At 37.2% G+C, this 16,782-nt stretch overlaps 1 protein-coding gene across 1 annotated transcript in view; it reads left to right on the top strand.

Annotated features, from left to right (window-relative positions):
- Window positions 1-822: 822 nt before the first annotated feature.
- Window positions 823-16,782, top strand: part of rap1b (RAP1B, member of RAS oncogene family) — a 61,000-nt gene continuing 45,040 nt past the window's right edge. Inside the window, exon 1 of the mRNA XM_052120768.1 lies at window positions 823-902. The gene's annotated coding sequence lies outside the window, so the exon portion shown is untranslated. The remainder of the gene's footprint in view (window positions 903-16,782) is intronic.

Below are 16,782 nucleotides of genomic sequence, written 5' to 3'. Positions count from 1 at the left end.
TCTCCTTCTACCCCTGTCCCTGCTATAGGTCTGTGGACATCATTGTTCACTAGGTCAGCATATATTGGTCAATTGCTCCAGCATTTTTGATAACAACATTGCCACGATTCATAAACTTCACAGAACAAGAACAGTGTCTCCCTCCATTAATAATAATAACAATAAATGTTAGGCTATTTATATTAATTATCAGAATCAGACTCAGAATGAGCTTAATTGCCAAGTATGCTTACACAAGAAATGTGTCATGGTGACAGAAGCTTCCAGGGCAAAGAGAATGCAACCATATATACTGTACATACATACATATACATTTAAACATGTATACATAGATATTTTTATAGACATAAAAATAACAAAATAAGATATATCAGATAAAAAAAAAAAGACTAATATACAACAGAGCAATAATGTTGTTAGAATATTTTATTAACTGATATACAGTTATGTGCAGGTGTAACATGCTGAAGAAGAGGTAGGATATGTTAAATAATATAAATTAAATATGAATATAAGTAGGAACGTATGGATTGAATATTGCACATGGTTGTGTTGACAAAAAGGAAAGTATTTGGAGGCAGTTTTAACTGGATGGCCTGAGGGAAAAAAAAAACTGTTCCTGGCTATTCTGGTGCTCAGTGCTCCAAAACAGTTTTCTTTCTCTCAGACCATTTCCAATTATTTCCATTTGGTTAACAACAATGTTCCTATCTAACGGGTTTTCCTGCTTTTGTGCGATGAGGAGAATCGGTTCGTTCGAGTCGCTGAAAAGAATCGGTTTAAAGGAACAATTCTTTTGCGATTCACACTTCACTTCTCCGAACCTCACCCACCCTCCCAGAGACGAGCAGCTCTTTCACAGGCGTATACTGACTGGCTGGCTGGAACGGTAGCGGATTGCTGTAAGTATTTCGCTTGCGGGCGATTCTATGGCGTTTTGCTCGTAACAGCGCTCGTTTTGCACGTGAACGTATGAAGTGATTATGATGTCATAGCTCAATTGATGCATACTTGAGCGGTTTATAGGTTTAGAATGTTACATTATTGCAGAGGAGACCGGTTAGATATTCACAGCACTGGGTTTGCGGAAGAGCAGCTCAAATGTCTAGAACATGGCGGCGGAGCTGGAGTGAAACAATTCAACTCCTTAGATTTACTAGACTGAGATGTGTGTATATAATAACAACCGCGTGTCTGCGTTAACTTTGTATAGTAATGCACGGGGTTTGCGTGGTTGTGGTGTGTGAAGAATGGCGTTTTTTGTTGTATCATGCCCACAGCACTCTGGAAGTTATAGCGGAAATGGAAAAGTTGTACGAATGAGTTGTTTAAAGAAGCACATATTATCGCATTCGAACCGTCAAAGCATAGTTTTCGACGGAAAGTGATGTCCAGAGAGTACCATGACAGCGTCGGGCATTATAATATATGGTAGACTTAGCGCTTCTAATGCCGTCTTTCCTTTTAGATTTGACTGATTACCGGCCCCGCCTAGTTCTGTTCGGTTCCTCAGTCGAGAAGGTGACTTGTTCATTCAAAAGAAATGGGAGAAAATGAGCTACATATACCCAAATGTATTTCACATTGGAGTAACTGGAGGAATACTTTTCATTGCACTCGTAGCATTTCATGGCCTTGGAAAGAATTAGAGCCCAGATAGACATTCATGTTGCATTTCACTCTCGAGACCACACATTATAGTGCCTAGACGTACAGAGAATTCGTAGGCTACGTGACATTTTGAATATGATCCATTTAGATGAGATATGAAGCTGTTTGAGAGCTGAAGATGTTTGAAGTTGTTAAAGAAGATCCTGTTGCTTCTTCATGCATTTTTAATGGTTTGATTTTTAATGCCTGCGCTCTTGTTGGATACTGCTGTCAAATTATTACAGCTCTTTTCCCATTCTCTTTTTTTGAAAGTACCATGGGTTTTGTGTGTGTGTGTGTGTGTGTGTGTGTGTTTAATAATATGTGTGATAAATTGTGTTACCACCAACCTAGTGAATGCCATTTCCTGTTTTTGAAGCAGTGTTGAAGCAAACACTTGTCATTCCCAATCGAGGAAAAGTAGGCAGTAATATATCTGTCACTGCCAATGAAGATATGTGTAGCCCTTAACATTTCCTGTGTCAAAATCGACACGTATTGTCTGGCTTGTCTGTGTGTTAACATTGGGTGGCTGTCAGAGTTAAAGTGATAGTTTACTCAAAAAAAAACATAATTTACTCACACTAATGTTGTTTAAAACCCTCATTCACTATTCATTTTTATTGCATCTTTTTTTGTTTCTTTCTGGCATACAATAAAAGTTAATTGTGACTGAGGCTGCCGGTTCCTATCATTCTGCCTAACACCCCCTTTGTTTTCCACATGAGAAAGAAAGTCTTGTGTGTCTTTGATCAGGGAGAATTATGACTTAATTTTCATTTATGGGTGAACTGTCCTTTTAAAAATGATATTGATTTGTTTTTGTTTCAGTTTAGTCATTTCTACCAATACAGGCTATATATAATATATGGAGGATTTTAACCTATTTTAGCCTGTGTTGTTCTTTTTTCCTTTCAGAAAGTAAAAAATAGAATAAAATGTGATGATGTTTGTAAGGGAGTTAAGATGGGCAAGGAGGAGGCGAGAACCGTCTTGTCAATATAAATCATAATTTAATGAAAACTTAAACCAAAAGCACAAACATAAACACACACGACGGACATGCCCGTAATTCTCTCTCTCCCGAACTGTTGTCACCGGCCGCCTTTATCCCTCGCGCGCCCCATCAGGCCGATTGGGGACCGGGCGTGCGGCATTCTAGACCGGCCCGGCCCCGCCCCCCTCCGCTCCACAATGTTTTATTTGGACTTGTCCAAATGCTCATTGCCACACAGAGAACACTTAACACTGACGTTCGCAAGCACTTGAGAAATGATTAATTCCAGGGTTTTTGCAGAAAGCAGCATTTGAAACGAAAAAACAACAGAAAATTTCATTAGTCTATACACCAGAGTTTCTCCCGGGAAGCGTGGCTTATGTGGTCATGTAAAATCATTTGCGTCATTCTTACAGGTTTTTGAAGAGTGCGCTGCATGTGCGACACAAGTCAACATAGTGGATGTAATTTCTGGGAGTACAGTTGGAAAGCCCATACACCATAAAATATACCCGTTTATAAAACCAGTGTAAAATATTCTGTCCCTCACATTCACGTATATGCTTTGGGGGAATCTCCGAGTTTTACATAAGAGGGAAACCCAGCTGTTGCAGCGCAATTCCGCCACAGATTGCGATGGGAAGTTAAGGAAACAAACACAGTGACAACACTGGAATATCTGGAAATAAAGCAAAGCAACAGAGAATAAAATGGCGAAGTCTCCCTCGGATGTGATGCTTGTTATTTACACAAGCTTCGCACGGAGAGTACCAAAACAGTGTGCCGTTTAAACAGTGCCAGGGTTCCCGCGGGCCCTTAAAAGTCTTAAAATGTCTTAAATTCAGTTTTCTCAAATTTAAGATCATATAAAGTCATATATAATACAACAAAAGTCTTCATTTTTATTTAAAGATGTCTTAAATTGAGGTACGGAAAGACAGGAATTGCGAAATGTCCTAATGTGATTACTTCAGAAAGATATGATTTAATTCAATAAATTAATGCGCTGTGTCCTTAAAAGTTGCGGCTTTGTTCCAAGCACGTGGGGAGCTCGTGTTACTGTTTCCAGTGGTTGCGGAGCGGTCTGCACTCAGTGATTACCGGACATTTATGACAAGGGATCGCTGATGATTCACTGTTGATGAATAATGACAATGTGTTAGAAGTGTTTATATTTTAATAGGTTGTAGATTATTGTAAGAGCGCAAATTTTATTTCCCTTATCTGTTTAAATGAGCAGCTTGAAGCGGTGAGTCCCCGGTGTGTTTTGGGCTTGTTTATTATTAAGTACTGCATTATGCATCAACATTTTTTTGTTTTGTTGGTAGTGGTATTTTGGTTGCACAATAAACTGCATCTGGGATTTAATTAAATTTGGACTCTTGAAGCCTCTCTGACTTGCCCCGTCTCATGAAGGAAAGCATTTTTTAAACACATTTAATATAGGCTATTCATTTTAACAACCATCATTAGATTAATCCATTATTGCATTTCTTTCAACATATTATCATATCAGCAATATCCAATATCGGTCAACCTCTAATTAGTATGTATTGTTATAATGATAAATACATTTGTTTGTGTGTGTTAAAACATGTCTTATATATTTTAAACTGGCTGATAACCTGTTTTTAGTGTTAATGCCTTGTTGAATGTGTGCTCCAGCCTGTTTGAGTAAAAGAATCTGTGATACATTTCTTTTACACCCACAGATTGTGTGGGTTTGTGTTCTGCTATTCACCTATTCAGCCCGCCCCTTTTCCACGCTCCACTCTTCCAAATTTTGCCATCTAACTTTGAATTTGTTTGAATTGAAAATACTAAGAAGAGTCGATCATAATGGATTACATGGGGGGCACAGAAAATATTTTTCAACAAGAGTTGATGGTGTGAGTCTACACAACCCCTTTACTATGTGAAAATGCACATGAAGGGATTTTTCTGTCACTGTAAATGTTTGTTTTTTTCCAACGCCCATGGAGGTAAATTGGACCTGGCAGATCACATTCAGACAGCTATGACACACTGCACTTTTTCATAATACAAACGTTTCATTGTTATACGTGTAATTCTCCTTAAATTTTAGGTTTCAACTTGTTAATAATTTATGTTAAATGTGTAGTTGAAATTTGTGAATGACATCCCCTGAACAACTTAAATGTACTCATAGTTTCGACAACTCTATATCCTGTAAATCCACTTCATTAGCTAATTGCACTTTGACATCAATACCATAGACAAATATATAGAACTGCTAGAACAGAAGTTCCAAGACAAAATTTTCCAAATGGCTGTGCGCTAGTTTCTCTGGCACAAAAGGAATCTGCTATGGACACAAGGTGTTAATTTTATTTGTTCAGGTCTTAAAAAGTCTTCAATTTGATTTTAGGGGGCTTTCACACTAGCACTTTTGATGCGCACCCCGGTTCGAATGACGTCAGAGTTCAGAGTCAGAGTGATGTGAACGCTGTCTTCCGAACTCGGGTGCGCACCCGCGAACCGTACTCGGGTCCGCTTAAAAAGGTGGTCTGGGGTACGGTTCATGTGAACTCCAGTACGGTTCGCTGCTGATATGAACGCAATCGAACCAAACCGCGGAAGTGAACCGCTATTGATGACGTATAATGTGGTCGTCAGTCTCACACGCGTCACTTTCAAAATGAGCGGAAAGAGTTTACTTTCGTGCGTGCGTGCGTGTGTGCGTGTGTGCGTGTGTGTGTGTGTGTGTGTGTGTGTGTGTGTGTGTGTGTATACACTTACCTTGACTAAAGCGGGATTGACGCTACACGCACTGCAAGCAGAGAGATGATTTCTGCTTGCCTTCGCAAAAATTGTCTTCGGCGGACAGCCCGCTGTCTTTGAACGATTTCAGTATTTTTGCGGCAGACAGACGCTAAGTGTGTTTCTGTATCTTGATGTTGAAAACAAAACCAAAGGTTAAAAAAAGAAGAACAAATGTGAACCGAGCAAGTCTATTCATTGAATTTTGACGCCTTTTCATTTCGCGGTTATCAAGCAACACGATTACGCACCAGCTGCAGCTTGATGACGCTAAGCGCATCGCGGTTCGGATACAAATATATAATGTGAACACAGTCCATCGGGGGCAGGGGGGAGGGGGGAGCAATCGAACTCTGGTTCGGAACAGGCAATCGAACCAAGTGTGAAAGCCCCCTTAGAAACACTGCAGTTACCCTGAGTGTATGTATATGGGAACAACTCTTTCTCGCAACAAGCCGCTTTCTGGTGTCCATGTATACTTAGTCGCTGATCTTTGTAAGTGGTGGGTTGGGGTGACCTCACCCTACTGGTGTCTGACCCCGATCCTTTCCCTCCTGGAGTAAGGAGGAAGGAAATCTCTGTGATAGTGTGTCCTCTTGGGCAAAGAGGAATGCCGGTCTGAAGCCTCTGTTGAAAATAACAAAATGAAGAGATGTGGACTTCCTTTCAAAGAAGGCTTAACAAAGGGTGGGTCCAATGTAAAATATCTATATTTAGATGCAAGTTTGCAAAGATGTGTTTATATCAGGTGTATCAATTCATTTTTTTATTTATTAAAAAAGATCCTGTTTCTTTTGTATAATTTTAGTAATGATTATGTTGCAGTTGTGAAAGTCTCGTTTATGCTTTGTGCTGTTTCAGAGCTACCCAGTGCTTGTGAGAGTCAAGTCAAATGCAAACAAACATAGGGTCTGTCAGGGAAGCAAATACCACTTTGACTTCTTAAATTGGTGTTCTAATACAGCTGTCTGGACTGATTTCTCAGGAGGTCTGTGTCAAAAAACCTGCATGCTAGCCTGAATCATGCGTAGTATCTACCCAGACACACTGTATTACAGGGCCTTAACTAGTGATAGAAAATAGGCTATAAGTTTTCCTATGGCCAATGCAAGTACTGAAATCTGGAGACTAGAGCAGGGTGGCCGATATAATGCCAATACATACAAAATACAGTTTAGTGATAGCAAATTATATGTACACAAATTGCTTAAATTGATTGTACTCAGAATGCACAATTTTTGTTTTTATTTTCCAGTTGCAAAGCTGTTGGTTGATTTTAGAACTGACACAAATGGAACCAAAGACTTCTGTTAATCGACTAAGCAGGCATAATTATTGACCAATGCTGATAATCCCAAAATGGCCAAATATCAGTTAATCAGGTTGTCCGATAGGGCTGGACAAAAATACAGATTTTCAGATGAATCTTGATCTTCATTTGAATGATCCCAATATCGATTCTTAAAATCTTTTACTTTTACTTTAGTAAGTTCATATGATATACTCCTTTACAAAACTAATATTGCACACAGTCTACAAAAATTATTTGACTACATTTTAGATCTTCAGTGAGTAGCTTCGAACAAAAGCATATTGCAACCAAAACTGTAAAGTCTTTTGTGTCCAACTTCATCGGTAAAACCTATTTTAGACATCTGATGACCGATTAAGTGGAAATGTTCAAGTATTGGTTTAAAATATCAGTCAAACTGATTAACATCGGTGTATCACTAAAAAAAAAAAAAAAGCAAATGAACTGCATAGATTGGGCCCTGATGTAAAATATTATTTTATATTTTCTTACTGTACCAACTTAAAAGGTTCCCTTTATAATTTGCAGCATTAGCTGTGGGATAATTTCTTTCATATGTTAGCAAAATGGACACTATAACTGAAATATACCCAAATCAATCAGAATCTAATTAAATCATATCAAATAATCCAATCTATTGTGAATCAGAATCAAAGCAAATCTGGAAATCTGTTTCAATACCCAGCCCTACTGGCTGATATACCGGTCTATCACAAGTCGTAGTCTCCATAGACATTCAGATTAGTGGTTATTTTTCATTGTTTCAATGTCAGATTAAATTTGTACTTTTGCTCCCCATCTGATCTTTAATATTTGGTTACATCCTAGCTGTTCTCCTATACAAAATCATACAGAATAGAAATAACGTGCTAGTGAGCTGTGTGGATGTAATTTGACTAGGAAACAGAATGCCGTTTTTGAAAACAGTGGGTAATGAGATGACAAAACATTAACTGCCAGCTGTCGGTAAGTGTTTGATACTTTTAGAGGAACCAACTGAGCAGAAAGGAAAAGAGATGGTCTGGAGAGGAAGAACGGGACAGAGTGGGGAAAAGAAAGCTGTTGGCACCGTCAGTGAATTGGACCACTTCCTCTTTAGGCCAAAGGTCCTTATGAAACCTGGTGGCCCTGTCATCCTTTCCTTCCTCCTTTTAGTCATAAGATTATTGTGTGAGAGGGAGAGCTGATGTGTTCTGTGCTATCAGCAGTCAGTTTGGTCCACACACTATAAATGTACTGTGTTTTATAATAGTTCAGTGCAGGTATGGTATAAAAGCAGAGCTGGCTTTCAAGATGTTACCAAGGGTTACTGAGCAAATGTGATGTAGCTGAGCTTCAGCACTCACAATTTCTAATGCTTTAATCCAAATGCAATTCCACAATCTATCCCCACACATCATTGTCCTCATTTAGGCATGTAAACCATGACTGATGACTATGACAGCTATTTGTGACTTGCAAGATTGGGGCCAAAAGTAGATGTTAGGGAAGCTTGTTATAAAATTGAGGTTAAGATATGTTAGAAACATAAATGATGATTAAATGTTTTTAAAATATTGGGCTACAGATTGATATATAGATAGATAGATAGATAGATAGATGAAGATAAAGGTGAAGTGCAAAATTTTCTGGAGTGCATTCTATATGCTGTAGTCATTCAGATGCCCTGCCAGGTGTTGACATTTGACACTTGAGGTTAGGTTGAGTTTTCATTGATCTCATCTCCCGTTGCTACATTCCCTCCCATAATCTGCCTCCTGACTCGATGTTTTAAGTCGCTTAGTGTTTCTAGCAATGGGAATCATGCTATTGCCTCAGTCTTAGTGACAGTGTTGTGACAGGAAATGTTTTACACCCTTTGCCCTTTAAGCCAGTGTTCGTAATTGTTCTGGCCATCGGTTGCCCTGTAGTTTAGTGTAATCTGATCTAAAGTGTTTGTTGAGAGGGCAAAATTACTGTGTCCATGTTAAATGTATAGATCATTCACCCAATAATGAATATTCTGTCATTAACGGTAATTATTCACCCTAAAGCTGTTCCAAACTTGTACGAGTTTCTTTCCCCATAGAGCACATAAGGAGATAGACAGAATGTTAGCATCAGTACATGGTGAACTGAAATGGAGACAGTGCGACAAGTTGAGAAAGGATGTGAGACACATCAAATGCTCACTTTGAATCCTTTTAGATGCTTTCTCAACCAATACATCACATCAAAAGGAAACACCTGATTGTGAAACCATGATTGCTACTCCATGTTTGTTTTTCACTCATTCTCCCTGACAACTTGTATCCTAGGTGAGTTTATTGACTTGCAAATAACATGGTTCAACACAGATTTTGACAGCGGCATTTAAAACTATGCCATTTACCAAAACAAAAGCAGTGATAGCAGTGAATGTGGTGTCACTGGTCTTTTCAGGTTGTCTTCAATGCTGGTGGAGCTCAGATCACAAGGTTTTGTGTTTTTAAGCACTCTTAAAGCATACTAGCTTAAACCATTGCAGTTATCATTCAACTGCTAATTCACACTCTCGATTAGGAGCATTTTCTCATTTATAATGCAGTTTAATAAGCCTTTTGCGTATCAGTGTGTCTTACTTTTATTTTTACTCTAATAGATTCCTTTTGAACCTGTTGTTCACATGGAACAAAACAATTGATGGGAAACAGTGAGCCAGACTGCTCAAAGTACTCCCTGTGTTATAGATGCCATGTCATTGTACCTTTTATTTGCAGTGTAACTCTGATATAATGGCCCTTGTGCTTGGTTCCTAGAGTTGATTATATGGTTTCATCGAGATTTGGGTTGAGGTGGGTTAAAAACACAAGTACTGCATTTGTTTTCAGCCCTGCTAAAGTTTGTGCTAATAACAGACAAGACCATTTAATGCAGTCACTACCACTAGACAATGCTTCTATTACACAAGTTTACTGCAGACTTTGAGTTACCATGCTAAATTCGCTCTGCTTTGATAGTCGGCTGCTAGCTGAGGTGCTAATAACCTGGCTGGCAGGTTACTGGATCCATTCTGACTGCAACAGACCTTTTGGCTTCCAGAGTTTCCCAAGTTTGGCATATCTCACACCTGTAGACTTATCTGACACAACCCTACTGGGTTTCAATCATGCATGGAGTGTATCACTTCACTCATGTACCTAACTGATGTGGGTGCATTTAAAATGTGGTTATTGATGTAATAATTCTTTGCTATATAGAGACAGCGAGAGCAGGGTGGCCGATGGCTAATATTAGAGAGACAGATATATCGGTTTTAACAATTAATCAGTGCCAAAAGCTGCTTTTTGGAAACTATTGGTTATTGGCAAAAATCTATGCCGATAGTCAAGTTTTCTAAATTTAAGCAAAGGCATGCAAAGAAAAATGCGGTCTCTGAACAAAGTGACTCCTATGGGAAAACCTGCAAAAGCTTCATGAATTTATTTTATTTATGGCACCGCAGCGAACAGATTTCGCTCTAAAGGACCAACCATTGAGCAAAAGATAACACGAACCATATGATTGCTTGATGGGTTTTTGTGTTCAGGGACATGGAAAACACTTAGAACCTGGCACACAAAGCCCAGCTTATAGGATTCCGATGAGTCCAAAAGACCCTTAATCGCAATGGATATTGACTGTTTTTTCTGCGTTGATGTTACTTATAGTGGTTTGGGGAGGTCCTTGGTCTTTGCCTAGCTTACATATGAGGTGGAGACTAGAGCTAAGTCAGGGTCAGAGGTCAGGCTTTGGGCCTCCTGAGTTTAAGGGGTTGCAATTCATGGTAGACAGCCACAGAGTGATGTATAAACAACCTCATAAAAGAAATGGATTGTGTGAAAATGTAAAATGAGGTGAGAAAGGGTTTTAAGGATTCCCATGTTGAAGGCTGGTGTATATTTGGCTCTTAACAACTTCTTAGCTCTCCGCATTTTAAAGGAATATACTTCAACTATATTTTACTGTATTATTTCAATTTGTGCCTTGTGTATTTAAAATAAAGCAAAAACGTGGTTGCAGTAAGAAGAGAAGAATTACATCAAACAATTTGTAGAATTAGATGCCTTTATTGTTATCTGCTCTACTGGATAATGCAGCAGCAAAATTAACTATTAATTCCAGAGAAAATCATTAGTGAACACAGCCAGTTCTATTGGCCCTTTTTTACATTGTGTGTGAACTTGGGATGTAGAATGGATTCTTATATGGATCTCTTTTTTTGTTCACTATAGTTGTGATACGATATCCCAGTCAATGTAAATATTATTGTAATTTGTAATATACTATTATTGTTAATAATTATTATAATTATATTATACGATAATAATTGTTGTAAGATTATCATTGTAATTCTTTAACTTTTATTTTGGCAAAACACTTCAGGAAGAAGTGCATAATCATGAGTGCATCACAAGTTGTTTGTGCTATGTGTGTGTGTCTACTTTGTGCATGACATGTGTAATTTTTCCAACAATTGATTTCAGACTGATTGTTTCACTTTTAATTAACTATATCACAATTCCAGTGGGTCAGAAGTTTATGTACACTAAGTTAACTGCCTTTTAAGCAGCTTGGAAAATTCCAGAAAAGGATGTCAAAGTTTTAGACAATTAGCCAGTTAGCTTCTGTTTGGAGGTGTTCTGAATTGGAGGTGTACCTGTAGATGTATTTTAATGCCTAACTTCAAACACAGTGCCTCTTTTCAAAATAAAAGAAATCAACAGAAATCAGCCAAGATCTCAGAAAACAAATTTGTGGACCTCCACAAGTCTGGAATTTCCAAAAGCCTGAAAGTACGCAGGTATAAACACCATGGGATCACGCAGTCATCATACCGCTCAGGAAGAAGACATATTCTGTCTCCTAGAGATGAATGTTGTTTCATGCGAAAAGTGCAAATCAATTCCATAACAACAGCAAAGGGACTTCTGAAGATGCTGGAGGAAACAGGTTGACAAGTATCTATATCCACATAAAACAAGTCCTATATTGCGATTACCCGAAAGGCTGCTCAGTAAGGAATAAGCCATTGCTCCAAAACCCACCATAAAAAAACGTTTGGCCACAATCCGATAGAAAATTTGTGGGCAGAAGTGAACCGCATGTGTGAGCAAGGAGGCTTACAATCCTGAATCAGTTACACCAGTTCTGTCTGGAGGAATGGGCCAAAATTCCTGCAATTTATTGTGAGACGCTTGTTTAAGGCTACCCAAAATGTCTGACCCAAATTAAACAATTTAAAGGCAATGCTACCAAATACTAACAAAGTGTATTTAAACTTCTGACACACTGTGAATGTGATGAAAGAAATAAAAGCTGAAATAAATAATTCTCTCTACTATTATTCTGGCATTTCACATTCTTAAAATACAGTAGTGATCCTAAATGAGCTAAGACAGAGAATGTTTTCTACGATTACAGGAAAAGGAATTGTGAAAAACTGAGTTTAAATGTATTTGGCTAAGGTGTTTGTAAACGTCTGACTTAAACTGTACTTGTATAATATACATTTATACATTGGAAGGTGGTAATCAATATAATGCAACAAATGATGTCCATTGAGCTTAACCCGGAATCATATTTTTTACGAAAGTAATACCGTAGAGAAGTGACGCCATTCAGCAAAGTGTGGGTTTCTCAGAATCACAGGTGTTTGTATGCCACATCACCAAACACGAAAATTGTTTTTCATGTTTGCTGGTTCAGTTATCCATTAAGTTCTAAAGTTTCATTTCACTTTTTTGAAAATTGCAAGGTATTTTTGTGACTCCCACAAACTAAAAAAATAAAGTCATAGAAAGAATATCAAACAAGTTTTGAACAACTAGAGGATAAGTACATCTATTCCTTTAATAAAACTTGGGATTGACCATTGATACATTTTGAATCCACAGATCTACCCACCTTTAAATCTACTACTTGGTATATCCAGTCTGCTAGTCTGATTTGTAGCTGTCAGCTCAGGCCGAGTTGTTTTGCATGGCTCTCTAAATAGACGGCCTTAACCAGCTCTGCAGATTTTAAATTAATCCCAGCATCTTCAGATAGACTCAGGGACTGTGCTTTAGTGTGCTACTGTAGAGCTGTTCTGTATCATCTGTGTGTGTGTGTTTGCATGTGTGTGATCCATTCATGTGTATATGAGTCTCTCTGTTTGTTCATTTGCACATCCTTTTGATAGGAAATCTCTTTTATGTTTTAAGATGCTTTTTTTAAGCTCACTCATCTCTCCTGGGATGTGCATCTTTTCACGGGCATGTATATTTGTGAGTCTTAGTCTATTTTTATGACGTCCTGCTAGCCTCTCTTGACGAAATATCAGTCGACTTTTCTCTGGAGTGATGTGTCTGATGAATCTCGTGGGAGAATGCGGTGCTTTTCTCCACGTGCCTCAGAATAGCAAAGCTAACCACCCCTGCAGATCCCAGCAGTCTGTTGAGCTCAGAAAAGCAAACTGCCAGGCACCAGCCGGCACGAGTGATCCCGGAAGGCTGACTGTCTTTTCTATGCTGTCCTCCTTATCCCATTTGCTCAGGAATCGACCGATGACTTTGCAGTAAATATTTGTTTTTCTTAGCTTGATTTATTCAAATTGAAAGCGATTATATTTAGTTATCCTTCCTGGAACCATAAATGGAATTGATTCAGCCCTCCCACTTCCCCCCATTGCCAATCTTTAAAAGTTCAAATATACACTGTTTCAATAGTATGGCCACAAGATGTAAACAATGTAAAAACATGATTTTAATGTGATAATATTGCTTACTAAACTTTTCTGTGCAAATATTTTTCATTTTCATCTTTGAGTCATGACGATGTAATGGTGTAAACCCTAAGACACTAAAATGACAATTTAAACCACTTGAGAGCTCAAACAATACATAAATTTAATCAGAAGAATTAATGCATAGTGCTTTTATTAAATTATAAGCTTCACAATTCTGCTTTTAAACCCTACACAAATTGCAAACAGTTATGTATAGTTCTGTTGTCAATATCAAAAGGTCATTGTGACATACTGGTAACCAGTAAAAACTATGAGAGCATCACACACAGCAGAGCTACTTTCCAATATAAGAAAAATATATCCATTACAAGCTCTAAAACTGCTCCAGTGAGAAATCATTAATTTCTATGATTTGTTTACTGTCTTTGGCATTTTGCTGTAACACAAATCACTAATTATTAAGCAAATGTGTGAAGATGCAGTGCTGACGTTAAAGGTTAAACCGTAATATCTGTTATTAGTGTTAATGTGACCAACATTAATCTGAATTAAATTGGGATCATCACAGAATAGCGCTGGGATGAGTGACTGATGATGAGATGTTGAGAGCACCTGGAGAGCGTGCATGTTTTATTGACAACGAGAGCACTCATGTTAAGAGATTAAAGCTAAAAGTGCTCATGATGGCTCAAACAGTCTCTATTGCTCCACACAGCGTCTGATTATCATGACTCATATTACATCACGTGTACTCAGTTTTGTATTTGCATGTTTATTTGTTGTATTTAATTCATTTTTATACCCGTTAGCAGCCTCTTTAGCCTCTTCCTGCTCACTGTATAGAGTATTCTGCTCACAGAATACCATACTGACTCTAGAAAATGGGCAGCCTAATATTCATACACATGTAATTCTTACACATTTTAAAAACATATTGGCATATTCATGTGAATTGCTTCAGAATACAAAGACTCAAAGGAAAAGTTCAGCAAAAATTATGCCATTCAAAACCAGTATGACTTTCTTTCATGGAACACATTTTTTTTTTTTTTAAAACATCTCATATTTGAAAAATATGCAAAAATTAGATTTGAAAGTTAATGAATTTGAGCGAAAAACAACTTTTAGTCTATTTCCCTCACAAATCTATATTAAGGCTTAAGAAGTCTTAGAATATAGCACCAAAGTTGTTAGGTTCACTTTTATGGTGTGTATGTCTTTTTTTTTTTGGAGCTTGACAGCCTCCGTACTCATTCTCTTTAAACATATGGAAAGGAATGATAACGACGAGAGTAAAAAAAAAAAAAACTATTGTGAAATTTTCTTTTTAAAAGGAAAAAGAGGATTGTTAAATGCAGGCTAATGCATGAATCCTCCATTACCCTGAACATTTCATTGAAATCTTTGATTCTAATTTTAAGGACTGCCATTAAAACCTCATTAATGTCTTTTTCTCAAAATAACACTAACTCGTTCTCAAACATATACTTAAGATACTCCACATACACACCATTTTAAATTATTTGTGTTCCTATTTCACTCTTGTCTTGATGGCTGGGTTTTGTAGAGCGTGACAGTCTACCAACAGAGTATCAGTTACAGTGATCATCTCATTTCTAAATGGAGTCAGGTTTCAGAGTTCCAGGTACAAGGGCAGATGAGTGATCAGTGCTTGTGAGAAGGTTTCTTATGTAAAGATCCTTGAGATACTGGCAGTGAATCTCTGTGTCATGTGTGGTCATGTCCTTTCTAATGACATCACCTGCAGGAGTTGTGCATGCACACTATGTTTGCCATTCTGTGTTTGGGAGTAGCTAACTACAGTACATGTGGTGACGCTACTAACTTGGCTACGTTTTTAAGCCATCCACTGAGAGCTTATTACAGCTCACTTGGGTAAGAAGAGATTGTCTGATTGTTATGTAAAGTGAGCAACCACAGTTTGTTTACCTTTACTAGACGTGCAGGGGCAGATAAATCTGAAAATGATAAAAGAACACCATTTTATACTTCATGTAACAAAGAATGTTTTAGACACATTGTTCTTAATAGATCAGCATATTTACCTTTTACTATTTTAAATAAATAATTTCAAAAAGTTATTATTGCCTTTTGAGGGATTTTGTTTCTGTTCTAAATATGTTTATTTCGCTTCTCGTCATCTGTGCGTTATTGGGAGCAGAATTATTGAGAGTGAATTATTATTATTATTATTATTATATTTATAAATATACAGTGTATATTATTATAATATTTATAAATACACAGTTTATATTATTATAATAATTAATATCATGCAGAACAGATTTCTCCGTTTCTTAGCATTTAATTATATATTATTTTCATGTAAAATAAATGAAGTGATTGGTGAACGAAATCATTTATTGCATGTATTATTATGCAACAATCTAAGATGACCATCCTTCCACTTTTTTGGACCTGAACAAAGCAAACAAATATTTGTAGAGCAACCTCTGTATGTGACCTGTAAAGCTGGCACTTACATGTCAATTGCAAAAAAGTCAAAAAATACAATGAGCATGATCCCAGGTAAGGGGCAAATTATCCACACTAAAATATTATGTGACAAGAACAAAAAATGCCGGTCCAAGGAAAGTTTGTTATTTGTTTTTATTAATATTATTGGTTTGATAGTAACATTCAAAATATTGCCTCAATAATTAGCTTCAATGTAGCTAGCTACTTTTTGATAGTAATTTGTAGTGTAGCCAACTACTTTTTCAAAAGAGTAGCTTGACTGTTGCTTAACTACTTGTAGCTTGTCAAAATACAGTTTCAAAGTAACTTCCCCAATACTGATGATTCTCAATTGGTGGGCTGCTACCCAAAAATGGCTCAGGTCTGTTCTGATTTTGTTGTGGATGGGAGGAATGTAACAATGCTAAATGCAAGTAGTAAAACGTGTTCTAACCATATTGGCATTATCGCTTGATTAGGGCTGCAACTTACGATTATTTTAATAATTGATTATTAGAATGATTATTCAACTATCTAGCGATTATTGCAATGATCAATCATTAGATCTTAACCGATTATTCAGCTTGTGCCCCGACATAAAAGGTTGTATGAAATGTTCTTACTAACAATAAAGATGACAAAATAATCTTTAAAAAAATACCTTAAAATGACATTCACTGAATTAAAGGGAAACAAATACTTTTTAAGTTTAATTCAGTAAAGAAATCTTTGTCTTGTTTTCCATTTAAAATTATCTAAAAATCCTTAAAACAAGATAAATTTACTTGAGAAGCAACATATAAGATATTTAGACTTGCTTTAAGAGAATGTATCTTA

The sequence above is a fragment of the Xyrauchen texanus genome, chromosome 47 (assembly GCF_025860055.1).
Source record: "Xyrauchen texanus isolate HMW12.3.18 chromosome 47, RBS_HiC_50CHRs, whole genome shotgun sequence".
Taxonomy (NCBI): Eukaryota; Metazoa; Chordata; class Actinopteri; order Cypriniformes; family Catostomidae; genus Xyrauchen; species Xyrauchen texanus.
The sequence above is the reverse complement of the archived record's forward strand: the minus strand, read 5'-3'. Positions and strand labels throughout refer to the sequence as shown.